The sequence below is a fragment of the Camelus ferus genome, chromosome 12 (assembly GCF_009834535.1).
Source record: "Camelus ferus isolate YT-003-E chromosome 12, BCGSAC_Cfer_1.0, whole genome shotgun sequence".
In the NCBI taxonomy this organism is placed as follows: Eukaryota; Metazoa; Chordata; class Mammalia; order Artiodactyla; family Camelidae; genus Camelus; species Camelus ferus.
Genome location: NC_045707.1, coordinates 22436730 through 22450411, shown reverse-complemented (window position 1 = coordinate 22450411; position 13682 = coordinate 22436730). Strand labels below are relative to the sequence as shown.

At 48.5% G+C, this 13682-nt stretch overlaps 1 long non-coding RNA gene across 8 annotated transcripts in view; it reads left to right on the top strand.

Moving 5' to 3' along the window:
• Window positions 1–11257, top strand: part of LOC102510771 — a 42352-nt gene extending 31095 nt beyond the window's left edge. For 7 of the 8 annotated variants that reach the window (XR_004324547.1, XR_004324544.1, XR_004324543.1 and 4 more), the window contains one exon: window positions 11174–11257. This is a non-coding gene — a long non-coding RNA (uncharacterized LOC102510771). The remainder of the gene's footprint in view (window positions 1–11173) is intronic. The other variant, XR_004324548.1, reaches the window with a different exon arrangement.
• The last annotated feature ends 2425 nt before the right edge of the window (window positions 11258–13682 follow it).

Here is a 13682-nt window from a genome sequence, read left to right as displayed (position 1 = left end):
GAGAGGACTGCAGACTGACTCGTGTGCGTGTGTTTGATGAAATGGCAAAGCAGGCATTGTGCGGGGGTTTTAGGCTCTGGTGTTACTCGTCTTCCCAGCACATGCTTTGTAGGGCTCTATTTTGTTTCAGTCAGCTCTCCTGCAGTACACATATATGGTGTGCAGAAAGTCAGCTCTCCTGCAGTACACATATATGGTGTGCAGAAAGTCGGTGAGAGTGTGTTGTGCGCCTTCACACAGTTCATCTTCCAGGGAGTTTCTTCATTCTTCGCAGCCGCAGTGACAGCAGTGGGTGAGCCTGGGCCGTGGCAGCAACCTGCTCGGTAACTGGGAAGGGTTTGCGTACGCCCACCCGTGACTTTCTGGTTGCCTCACACGGCTGTGCGTCTCGGCTGCTGCTTCCTCTGGAACACAGCTTCCACCCTGTCTGTGTCTGAGCCTCAGATACAGTTTCACTATTTTAATTTTCAGCTTTTAAACCGTTTGTGGTTGTGACGTCATGTATCATTTCATTTCTGCCAACCCTCTTGAGCTCAGCAGTGCTCGAGCATACAGTGTGCCCTTTCTTTCTTCCTGTTGACGCATAGTCAGTTCACAGTGCTGTGTCCGTTTCTGGTGGACAGCACAGTGCTTCAGTCATGCACGAACATACATACATTCGTTTTCGTGTTCTCTTTCACCATAAGTTACTGCAAGATACTGAATACAGTTCCCTGTGCTGTACGGTGTAGGCTTGTTGTTTATCTAATCCTGACTAAGGAGTCACAACGCCCCCAGCAGCGTTCTTTTCTCTCCCAAGTTACAGGGGAAAGTTTTACTTTGGATCAGCCATTCTTCATTTTCCACAAATACCTCTAAAGAAAATATTTAGAGTAAGTAATGTTTAAGTTTTATGAGATATTTAATTCTGAGTTTCTGACCTTGCTGTGTGTCTCTACTCCTAAGGCCAAAGGGGCCGCCGGCCGCGGCCCTGGCCAGACAAGTGGCGGGGTTCCCGCAGCGGCGGTGGGAGGCCCAGCAGAACGGGGCCCGGGCCGAGGGCCACCCAGCAGGTGCGCTTCCGGGACGTCTACACGTGGTAGCTCGGAGGGGAGGGCTACAGTGAGGCCGGCACAAGGGACGCACCGTGACGCTGTCTGTGTAGGCTGTTCCTCTGAACGCTTTCTGAGTATCTCACTCTCCTCTGCGATGCCTTTCCTGCTGAGGGTGAGGTTCTGTTGTTGCTTTGGTGACTCGGGCGTAGGTTCATGGCTGTGTCCTTCCTTTAAAAGGAGTCGAAGCAGGCAGAGTGACCCAGATACTTACACTAAGTTAATAAGTTCTTACATTGCTCCCCCCCATATGCTTTTGGTTTTAAATACTTTTAAGTAGCAAAGAATTGTAGAAGAAAAATGGGAAATAAACAGTTGAATAAATACATGTGTAACTATGCATTTGCTCAAAAAAAAATTAGAAGCAAAAGTATTTCACAGCCTCTGATTATGCCAGTTAACTGAGTTAATCGTGTATCCAAGGTGGTATTAACGGTTGTCAGATAATCATTTCAGTAGTAGTTTTGACTTGCAGAGGCCCAGAGATGCCCTTTGACCTCTGGTCCCCAGAACAGCTGGTGAGTGTTTCCGTCCGCGCGGCGCCCCATGGGCACCACACTCACGTGGGGATCGGTCGTTGTGGGGTCATGTATTTTGTTTAGACTTATGCCTACTGTGAGCTCACAGGTGACATCTTCAAGTTAATCAGTGTAATTATTCATATTTAAGGTATTTCTTTCTTTCAAATAACACCGTAGAAAAGCAGTTAAACTTGTAGTGGTTACCCTGTGTATTGTTAACACCCGTCAGTTGCTGTTCTCCTGTCTGGAGTTGATCTGTATCTGTGTCCTCTGTACACAGAAGACCACTTTTTCCCCTGCCCCATTTCTCCTGTGTTAACAGCATCAAGAATTGTAGTTACAGGTTTTAATTTAAAGTATTTTAAAACAGTTATTAGACTCTCCAAGATGTACTGACTTCTTTCCTCGGCACTGTTCCTCATGCCCTGCCCCCCCTCCCCCCCAGTTTATGTCTTCATGCTGCACACTGTCCCCTGTGATCCTTTTGGGGAGAAACTGTCCCAGATGTGTTGGGAAATGTCCTTATTTTGTTCACATTAAGTTAAATGTTCACATTCGTATTAAATGTTCATTTGTGGCGGTGGGTCTGCTGAGGAACTTGCTTTAGCATTTTGTATGTCTGAAAAAGCGTCTTGCCCTCTTTTTTGAAAAATATTCTTGCTGGAGGTAGTTTTACAGGTTGAAAGTATTTCTTTCCTTACTTGAAGGACGCTCCTCCCCTTGCGTCCTGGCCTGCCTGACCTGGCAAGGCGTCTGCTGTCTTCTTCCAGTTTTCCTCCCGTGCGGCGTGTCCTCTCCCTGACAGCGTGGAGCATTTTCTCCACATCGCTGAGAGTGATTTGATTACGACGTAGCGTGGTGTAGTTTTCTCCATGTTTATTTTGTTGGGGGTTCACCGAGCTCTTGGACCTGTGGGTTTATAATTTTCTTCAAATTTAGGGAAATTCTGCCGTTATCTCTTCAGAATTATGTTTCTGTGCTCCCCTGTCCCTCTGGGACGCTCAGTACCCATGCGCCAGCTCGCTGACGCTGCGCTCCTTTCTCTGGGTCCTTTTCCTGTGTTTGATCTTGGGCAGCTTCTGTCGCTGCGTCTTCAAGTCCGTCAGTCTCCTTGTCTGCTGTGTCTGGTCTCTCTGCGGTTGATCCCGTGCAGACGTTTACTGTGTGTCTTCCATCTCTTACATCGAGCGCGCTTTAAGGTCGCCGTTCTGCTTTCCGTGTCTGTCTGTGTAATACTTAGGCGTTTCCCTACCTTCTTGAACGTGTGGAATATGACTATGATAGTCTTTTTAATGACCCTGTCTGCTAATTCTGTTATCCTTGTCATTTCTGAGTCTGTTTGTTGATTATTTTTTCTATTCATTGAGGTCGTCTCTTCCTGCTTCTCGTCCCACCTGGTCATTTGTGCTTGGATGCCAAGCATTGTGTATTTTACGTTGGATTTTTTTTTATCTAAATATGTTGGGACTTTATTCTCGGATGTAGTTAATGTTACTTGAGTCTTTGAAGGCTTGCTTCTCAGCTTTGCTGGGCAGGTTCAGAACCATCTTTAGTGTAGCGCTCGCTCGGCCCTAGCGCTGAGCGGTCCTCTCCTGCTCCGGTGGCGTTGACAGTACCCGGTGCTCTGCTGATTCGGAGGCCTCTCCTCTCTGGCCGTTGGCAGCGTGACGCGATCCCAGGGAGCCCGAGGGGTTGGTGCACCCGCAGGGGCTCAGGAAGCCCGTGCAGATCTCCGGTGCTCTTCATGCAGCCCCCTCTGCTTTGACCCCCCCCCCCCCCCGTCCTCACACCTCAGTGCTCCTCAGCCTCCCAAGCGCTGACTGCTGTTACCTTAACTCGGGGCTCCACTGGGCTCTGTGCGGGGACCCCCAAGCTGCAGCCTGGAGCCTGGATGGGCAGTTAGATGGGCAGTTCCTGTGCTCACCTACCTCCTCACCCTTATGGCAAGGGTCACTGTCATGTGCTGCCTGCTTTCCAGTGTCTGAAAATGATCATTTGATCCATTTTGCCCAGACTCCAGTTGTTGAGGGCGGGAGGGTAGACCTGGTCCCTGCACTGCCCGGGGCTGCGGTGGGAGCCCTGCCTGGTGATTTGCTGGGGAGGGATTCCGAGTCGGAGGCTCTCCCCACCCCCTTGTCTTAGTCTCCTGTTGCTCAGGAGCCTTGAGGCCAAGCTCTGCTTCCTGCTCCTCTGGGAGGGCATCGCTCTCTGCACGCTTTCTTTACCTCTGTTTTTCTAACTCGGTGCTCTGAAATATCACTTGTCTGTTTCTTGGTGTTTTTCTCCTGCTGCCCTGACTCAGGCTCTGACCGGATGCTACAGCCTGAGCCCCTCTGAGCTCAGGAGCATGCTCAGTGAGCGCCGCTGCAGCGCGTGCTGCTGCTCCTTTCCTCCCAACGGAACTGCTGCTGAGTGGGCAGGTTGGGACCTCTGTGCCAGGTGTCCTTTCTCCCTTCCACTACCTTGGAAGGACCCCAAAGCCCAAATTTCACCCACTAACATATTCTTTAGTTTTGTTCAGCCCATCCAGTGAGTTTCTCTTAACTTTAGAAACTTGCATTTTCATGTCCGTGGATCTAGTTAGTTTTCCTTGCCCGTGTGCTCAGTTGCTCTGACACTGCGCTTACTGTAAAGGCTTGTTCTTGGTGCGCTGTTGGCCGTGTCACCTCGGTGTCTTCAGTTTTTAGTCTGTTACCTGTTTGATGGTCCTGGCATTCCTCACGTGCTTGGTGTTCTTGCGGTGTGTTCATGCTTGGGGGTGTCTTTTGCTCTTTATTGGCTCTGAGCGGCCTGCTGGCAAGATTGGGGCATGCTGCTGACCTGGCCTTGGCTCAGTTTTCCATCAGAGGAGACAATGGAGGGACCCATTGCTGTCCTGCCAGGCAGACCCCTGGGCATAGGAGACCCACATCCTTCCTGGGTGTCAGCGTCACCCTGGGCCCTGGCTGGGTCTTCACTCTGGAGTCTCGTCACTCGTGTCTGAAGGGGGCTGGTGCATGGAGGCGGACAGAGTGCTGGGTGACTGTGAGCACTGACGCTGCCCTTCCCCACGCCTCCGTTCTCACAGCCTCTGCGGGGCCTCCTGACAGGCCGTGCTCATGGCATTTCTCACTTAAACTGATTCCTGTACTTTCCTTACATCTGGGCTCCTTCTGTTCGGGGAACTCCCACGAGTTCTGCTTGTCCTCGAGTGCTGCTATCTTTCCCTGAATACAGCAACTTCTCTCCTCTAGAATTTTGCACAAAGGGCGGCCGTGGTGTCGCTCTGCCATCTTGCAATCTTAAGTTAGTATTTTTGTTTTGCTGTGTTATCCTTCCCTGCTCTTCCACTTTAAGTGCAAGTAAATACTCTGGAAATTACATCTTCTGTGTGTCAGGGTCTGGGTGTTGGACGTGCCTGCGACTCTGACCCGCCATAGACTTCAGAAACCACAAAAGAAAAGCCTCTCCCTTGCAGGTCAAGAGGGAGGGGCCCATGCTGCTCCAGTGGGGCTGGTGACGGGCTCAAGCTTCGGGCAGCAGTGAGGCCTCAGGCTGTTCCCGCCCCATCCTGCAGCTGGAGCTCAGGTGACGTGGAGGGCAGTCTGACGCATCAGTGGCAACAAAGCCCTGGACCGTCCCGGACTGCTCAGCAGGTAGGGCGCAAGCACGTGGTCCATCTGCCTAGAGCAGCAGTCGTCACAGGGCTCTGTGTCCTCACGCTCTCCACCTGATGACACAGAGACCAGCCCCACTGGCGTCTGCCTCCCACCCTCAGGAGATCTGCCAGTCACATCAGGTGGCCCAGGGAAGCGACTTCATCCTCACAGGATCACGCCAGGAGGGACTGAGCAGGGGTCCCCTGAGCACAGAGCAGTGAAGCAGAAGACCAAACTGTCACTGGAGGAAACCTGCGGAAGCAGGCCAGGACCTCAGTGGCCTGCTGAAACAGAACATATAAATAGGATCGAGTCTTCTAATATAATACGTAAAATATTCTGGATATAATAAAAAATCACTTGTCATACCAAGAACCAGGAAAAGCATGATGTGAATGAGCAAGGACCTGAGCTGACCCTGGGACCAGTTTGAGTTGAATACTGGAATTATTCAGCAAAGATTTTATAGCTGGTTTAAACAAATGCTTCAGCAAGCAATTAGAAATTCTCTTGAATGGAAAAAAAGGGGGAAATCTCGGTGAAGGATTAGAAGCTATAAAAAGAACACAATGGAAGTTGCATAATTAGAAAGTAATAACCAAAACTTAACATCCACTGGACGGGCTCAGTAGTAGAGGGGAGACGATGGAGACGTAGTCACTGAATGTGAAGACAGATCAGTTAAATTTACTCCATCTGAACAGCAGAGAGAAAAAAGACTGAAAAAAATGATGAGCATCTACGGATCTGTGGGACGATAACAAGAGATTTAACATTTGTATCCTCGGAGCCTGAAGGGCCGTAGGAAACGTGGGACTGGAAAAAGCATTTGAAGAAATAATGGATGAAAACTTTCCACATTTGGCAAAAGACAAATGTAAAGATTCAAGAAGCTGAGCAAAGCCCCGAATAGGAGAAACTTCAAGAAATCTTCACCCAGGAATATGAAACTTCTGAAAGTAAGAGACAAAGAAAACAAGTCTTAAAACTGCCAGAGAGAAATGACACATTACCTGGAAAAGACTACCAGTTTGGAAAAGAGCAGATTTCTCATCTGAAACTATGGGGTCCAGAAAGAAGTGGCGTGACATTTTTCTAGTGCTGAAGGAAGAGACCTGTCAATCGGTCCTTCAGGAATGAAGGGGAAATAGAGACGTGCTCACACAAATTCCAAACTAAAACTAACATAGCAAATAAATGAAAAAGTTCTAATGAAATAATGCAGGGTTTAGGTGATTGACCAAATCTTGATGAAATTGAGATTTAAATACTAGGAGAATCATACCATGTTCATTAATTGGAAGAGTCAATGTAGGTAAAAATGTCAGTTCTTAAATCAATTGATATATTTCATGCAATTAATAGTAAAATTTCAGGAACATTTTTTTAATAGATATAGACCAGCTTGTTCTAAAGTTTACATGGAAAGAGAAAGGCCTTAAAACAGCTATAACAATTCTGAAGAAGGCTGAAGTGGGAAGAGTGACTCTTCCTCGTGTTGAGGCTTGCTGAGAGCTGCAGTGATCAAAACCCGGTTATTCTAGTGGAGGGACAGACACACAGGTCATCGGAACGGTGTGGAGAGCCCAAAAAAGGGTCACTCAGATGTACCCAACTGGTTCTTGGCAAAGAAGGAAAAGCAATTCCATGGCGGAGGAGGTGCCTTTTCTGTATTAGTGCTGGAGAAAGTAGACAGCCATCCGAAGGTATGCACCTTGACCTAAGCCTCACACTGTGTACAGTTACTAACTCAAAAGAGGTCGTGCACTCTAACGTGCAACATAGGCTTATAAAACTCACAGGGAAAGAAGACAGTTTGAGGACCTAGGACTAGACGGAGTCCTTAGACTTGACACCAAAAGTACAATCCATAAAAAGAAGAGTTGGATAAATTGAACTTCATCAGAATTGAAAGCTTCTGCTCTGCAAAAGACCCTACTAAGAGGAAGAAAATGCAAACTGTAGATTGGGAGAAAGTATTTGTAAGCCCCATATTAAACAGAGGACTTGTGTCTAGAACATACAAAGAAGCACTAAAACTCAACATTATAAGCCCAAAGAATCTCGTTAGAAAACGGGCAAAGGACGTGTTGAAGAGGACGCACAGACAGCACACAAACACGTGAAAGGTGTTCAGCAGCAGCAGCTGCAAACGAAAACCACAGGAATGTATCACTACACACCTGTCAGAATGGCTGAAGGAAAAACAGTGATAAAGTCAAATGCTGGTGAGGATGTGGAGAAAGTCAGTCACCCATACGTTGCTTATAGGGATGTAAAACGATACAGCTACACTGCAAAATAGTCCGGCATTCCCTTTTAAAACTAAAACTGAATTTATCATACTGAGAGCAGGCAGTTCCATTCTTGGGCATATGTCCCAGAGAAAAGAATACCTATTTTCACTGAGAAACTTGTTATGTGAATGTTCTTAGCAACTTTATTCTTAATAGCCAAACACTTTTAACTACCCAGACATCCTTCAGCAGGGGAATGAATGAACAGATTACGGTACTTCCATACCATCGTCCACTTCACTTGCTTAGCACTGAAATGGAGCGAACCACTGAGTCGTGCCCCCAGTGCCTTGGATGGGCTGTCGCAGGAAGTAATACCCAGTGAGGAGAGCCAGCCTCAGGAGGGTGCCTGCTGTGTGACTCCACGGGTCGACGTTGTGAGCGCAGTCGTAGAGTTGGAGAGCAGACCAGGAGTGGCGGGAGGGGAGGGGACTGAGTGTGGCTGGACGGCGCAGGGTGGAGTCGTGCTGTGGTGCAGGGCACGTGAAGCTGTACATGTGATGAGATGGCACCAATGCAGACACGCAGGTGTGGCAGGTGTACCTGGTACAGTCCCTGTGGTTCGCTCAGTGCCAGCCTCCCTGGTACTGCAGACGTGCAAGAGGGTGACATTGGAGGGACCTGGTGAAGGTTCACAGAACCTCCCTGTGATGCCTTTTCACCTTTCTGCTGTTAGTCTATAATGTTTCAGACTATCGTGTTTCCGTAGTTACACGGGAGTAACTGAGGTGTGGCCTGGCGTCTCTCACACACCCCACGCGGGGAAGTGCGCTCCTGCAGCGATGGGGGGCTCGTCCCAGCTCCCCGTTCCTCTCACCCTGCCCCGCCTGGTTCTGTGTTCTTTCAGCTCCCTCACTCTGACCTGTATCCCCAAAACTCAAGCACACTCAAGCACCTGATAAGCTTGTGCTCAGATCACCTGGATAGGGAAGAGCCTTTGGTCAGTCTGGAGGAGACGGGCGGAGTGTGGGCATGCAGTGACCCTCTGTCCTGCACAGCGTGACGAGGTGGTTGCTGTGCCCAGGCTGACAGCGACTTCAGGTAGTCTTGCTGAAGGCCAGCAGGGGTCAGGTGGCACTTGCCGACTTCGGGGTCGGTCATAGTCCACATTGTCACCTGTCCTGGTACCCTGCCCTCCCCCACTCTCTGGAGCGCTGCTGCAGGAGGGAGCTGTAATATTGATGGGGTGAGTCACACTCAACCCACCAGAGGCTTCCAGGGTGAGATGCTTGATTTGCAGTCAGGGAGATGAGTAGAGGGAGCCATTTAAAGGACATGAGGGAGGTCGTGGTCCGCAAACCGTATGTAGCCGACATGGCCAGAATGCAGGTGTTATGATTGGGTAGCAGCGGAGGTGGGACTGGAGAGGCTGGACCACACAGCCTGGGCTGCCGTTCAGGATGCGGGTCACATCCTGAAGGCTGGTGGCACAACTAAAGGACTTAGGTGGGGTCTGACGTGGAAGAGACTATTATAAAGGTCACTGCCTGCGTGGTGGAGAGTGGACAGAGAGAAATTAGGAAGCCGTTGTGGAAACCCAGGGGTCGGGGGAAGAGAGCTGAGCTGGGGCGGAGCCTAGGAGGCCCATCACTGTTCCTGGGAGGTGGATGAGAGAAGCAAGGTGACTGGACGCTTGGGGCCTGACGAGGGGTGGATGCGTCATGTGGAAAGGAGAGAGTGAGGTCAGATTTGCAGACCATTGGCTGTGGCCTTGCTGCGGAAGACAGATTGTCCCCACAGCAGCTGAACGTGCAGGAGTTCAGGACACGGGGCTGCGAGGTTGGTTTGAGTTTGGGAGTTGTCCGCTGGATTGAAGCCTGGGACTAAGAAGAGAGCAGGGAGTGAGCAGGAATCGCAAGGATTCTAGATTGTGACGTGGGCGATGAGGCACCTGGAGCGGAGCCTGGGCGACACGGGGGAGGTTGCCAGATGCCGGGAGAGCAAGTGTGCGGATCCCAGAGGGCATGTGCTGCAGACGCTAGTCAGTGGGGTGTTACGAGCATTACGTGATCAGTTAAGAAGGTTGAGTGTGGGAGGAGACTCAGAATATTAATATTAATTAATATGCTAACTAATATTAAGTGGAAAAATCAGAATAACTGTAGTAAAATCCCAATTTTGTAGAAAAAAAAGTTTGTAATTTGTACACATGCATATAAGGAAATCTGGACGAGAATGCCCTTAAATTTTACGTTTCTCAGATGGTGGAATTACGTATGATTTTTCTTCATTAATGTATAAATTTTTTACAGTGAACATGTATAATTTTTATGAGGAAAAATACTGACATAAATCAGGTGGATTCAATTGAAAGTGATTTCCAGTGAAAATGTTAATTGCAGTATTTGTTTAGAAGGGTCCATTTGAATTGTGAACTTGGAGGTCATCGGTGGTCTTAGAAAACTTTCAGTCGTAGTAGGATCCAAAACCAGAGTGTGGTGGATTGAAAGATGGAAGGGAAGCTGGAAGATGTAGGTGCTGAATCCAGAAAGTGCGCTTCCGCCAAGCTGATGGAAAGGCCTGGACAGGGAGGTGTGGCTGAGGGTTTTCTCAGTTGGGCGGGGCTTGCACAGCTGTGTGCAGAAGGAAGAGAAGATGGGCAATTAGACAGCCTGATGCTTTTGTGGAAGGGAATTAGTCATTTCTAATCAGGAGGGAACTCCATGTTTCTGATTAACTGTTAGAAAGTGAGTCAGGTGTGGTTGGGTGTGGTCCGTGCAGCCTGGTCACGGGGTGTGGTCTGTGCAGGGCCTGCGCTCACCCCTCCTGCCGAGTGTGCCTGCGTGTAAAGCAGCCCTTGGAGAAGCGGCAGGTCTCTGTACAGGAACACTGTGCACTGGGGCTCAGCTGACCCCCACGGCAGCCTGGGAGCCTGGGTGCTTGAATGGCCATGAAACAAGGCTGGTCTCTCTTTGAGTGGTTGGTTTGGGGCCTAACTGCTCCCTTCTTTTCCCGCTGAATGTGGGGGTTAAATGGAGAAAGGAAATGCCAGGGTCTGTGACCAGTTACCCACGAGACGGGGTCAGCATTTGCCAAAAGTCAAAAAGTGGCCCCAGCTGTCCCTGGGTGAGACGCTGCCAGAGCCTCGGCCGTTGTTTAAACTTAGTGCTTTAAATGATGAGCAGGGAACCCTGCACAACTGGGCAGCCCTGTGCGGAGGCAGGCCCAGCTCTTCAAGAGGAGGGAAGCCAAGGAGCAAAGAGGAGGAGGTTCGCCCCCGCGGGCTTGCTGCCTCCTTGTCGCTTTGCGTGGACTGCCTTCCTTTCCCGCGTGGGGCACGTTCCTAACAGCCACCGAGGGCCTCATGGGTCCGTAGGGACCTGCTCACATACTTTGACCGACATACTGTGCCATAATTTTGCCCCATAACTGTTATTCAGTGTCCTGAGTTCAGTTTCTTTTCTGTTGATAAAATTAAATATTTATAATCATTATGCATTTCTTTTTGGAAATAAATTGATCTAAATTAAACACTCGAAAGCTAATACTACATTTTCATTAACTAGATTTCAAAACTTTTATTCCTTATATTCAGATTAACACTTTTTAAAAAAAAATTTAGTGGTAAAAATGTTGGTGGTTTTGTTTTTTTAGTTAAAATGTTGCATTTTTTTCTCTCCTCACAGGTTTATCTGGCAAGGCTGAGACAAATAAGACGGCAGAATTTCAATGAGCGCCAACAGATTAGAGCCAAGCTTCGTGGTGAAAAGGCAGGTTGAAAATCTATTTTTTTTAAAAGCAGTTGGATGACACAGCGTATTGAGATTAAAAACACCGTGCACTTAACACAAAAAATCTGATGAAAACAGTGAAAGTCGAAGAGCAGAGAACTATACACCGGGGTAAAGTGAAGCTTATTTATATGACTTAAAATTGGTACGACCACCTGTTCAGGAGGACTCTGAGAGGAAGGTGTGAGTCCTAGCCGTGGACATGTCAATGGTACATTTTTGTATCACTCTTTTCACCTTTTTCCCGATGTCCATGAGAGTTGATGGTTGGGGAGAGTTTGCTTGGGGCTGTGAGAGACAATGGTAGCACCGAGCAGGTTACCCTGTGCACGTCGGGGGGTGTGAGTTCACTCAGGTAAACTCGGCAGTGAATCGGAGGCTCTGCCCTAAGGGGTTTGCTTACGTGCTTTTCTGCAGAAAGAGGCTGATGGCCCCGATGGACAAGAGGGACGCGAGGAGGCTGGCGTGAGGCGGAAGAAGGTTGAAGTACTTAAGGTGTGTACGGGGCTGACTCAGGTCTTCTCAGAGAAAATCGAAGCCTGAGAGAGAGAATTGTGCTCTTGGGTCTTTCAGAGTTAAGTCACCTTTTTCTTTTGCCTTAACTTTTCTTTGCCTTTTATCCCTTACTTGGTGGTTTCTGGAAAACAGCGTTTTCCTCTGTATCATATTTATGGAGACCAGTTTGGTGAAACCATGGCATAAATACACAAAACGGTTACACAAGTGACCTTAAAAAGAAAAAAATGGTAACCTTAAAAATGGAAACAATAATTGTCCACTTTTGTGAAGACAAGTTCGTGTATAATAGTCAGTTTAAAATTTTTACATTTTTCTTTCCATCATGATGCTCCTGCATTGATTTTCATCCCAGAAATGTTTATTGAGCAGCCACTGTGTGCTGGGACCTGGTTTAGGTGCTGGGGATACAGCATCATGTGTATTTGGGAACCACACACATGAACATGCACTCACACACGCACACATGCACACAGTCACACACACACATGCAGTCACACAGGTGCTGGGGATAGAGCATATGTATTTGGGAACCACATACACGCAAACACACGCACACAGTCACTCACATGCGCTCACACAGGTGCTGAGGATACAGCTTGTTTGTGTTCTGGAACCACACGCACGCACACTCAGGCGCACACACACTCACACGCACTCACACAGGTGCTGGGGATACAGTTTACATATGTATTCTAGAGCCACAAACAAACATACACTCTTCTTTTTTGGCTAAAAAGTAGATATTTTTATAGACCTGGAAAAAACCCAAACCCCGTGCCTCTCTATATCCTACTAATTTTCCTGTTGCTTTTCCTTCCAGGCCCAAGCAGGCGCACGTGCTGTGGTCCTGAAGGGGCAGCTCGAGTGGAAGCGGAGGGGGGCATATGAAATGGATCCATCCATTAAGGTTTTAATTCTGAAATTCTTTAAAGTTTCATAAGCTTCTTGACTGTATCCTTGAAGGCTTGTTTTACCCGTTGGTTCCTTAGGGTGTAAATGAAGGGGTTCAACCAAGGTGCAGCTGAAGTAATGAGGAGAGCAGCTCCCATGTTGAATGAATCTGCTTCTTTTGCTGTGGGCTTAATGTACATGAAGAAGCAGCTTCCATAAGAGAGAGAGATGACAATCAGGTGGGAAGAACAAGTGGAAAAGGCAGAGGGGAGCTTCAGAACAGTCCTGATGATGAACGTGTGGGAGAGAATCACTAGCACCAGAGTGACCACCAGGGTCACTGAGGCCACAGGGAAGACAACCTTCTCTGTGAGGCTCGTGTCTGAACAGGAGAGTTCCCGAAGGGGCTCATAGTCACAGAAAGAATGATTCAGCCTGTTGGAGGCACAGAAGTCCTGCTGACTCATCAGAGTGACTGGTGGTATAATAACCATGTTAACCCAGCCAGCCAGGAGCAGAGAGCCAGCTGGGTGCAGGGGCTTGCAGACAGCCATGTAGTGGTCATAGTACAGGGCGGCCAGAGGGTAAAACTCCACTGACCCAAGGAATATGGCAAAGAAATATTGAGTGAAGCAGCCAGCAAAGCTGATGCTCTTGTTTCCTGTTGTGATGCTGATCAGGACCCTAGGAATGAAGATGTTTGTGAAGGAAATTTCTAAGAAGAGAAGTTCCAGAGAAAGAAACACACGGGGGTCTGAAGGTGGGAGTCCAGCAGGGTGAGGATGAGGATCATCAGATTTCCCACCATAATGAGTAAATAGGCAAGGAACAGAAAGGTGAAAACCACCCCCTGGAGTTCAGGGACACCTGTTAGACCCAGCAGGATGAACTCGGTCTGCATGGTTTTATTTTTCATTGCTGAAAAAGTTTGAGTCTCAAGGTGAAAAAGCGGTAATAATAAAAGGTGAGAAAGGAAAAGGTGTTATGAGAGGGA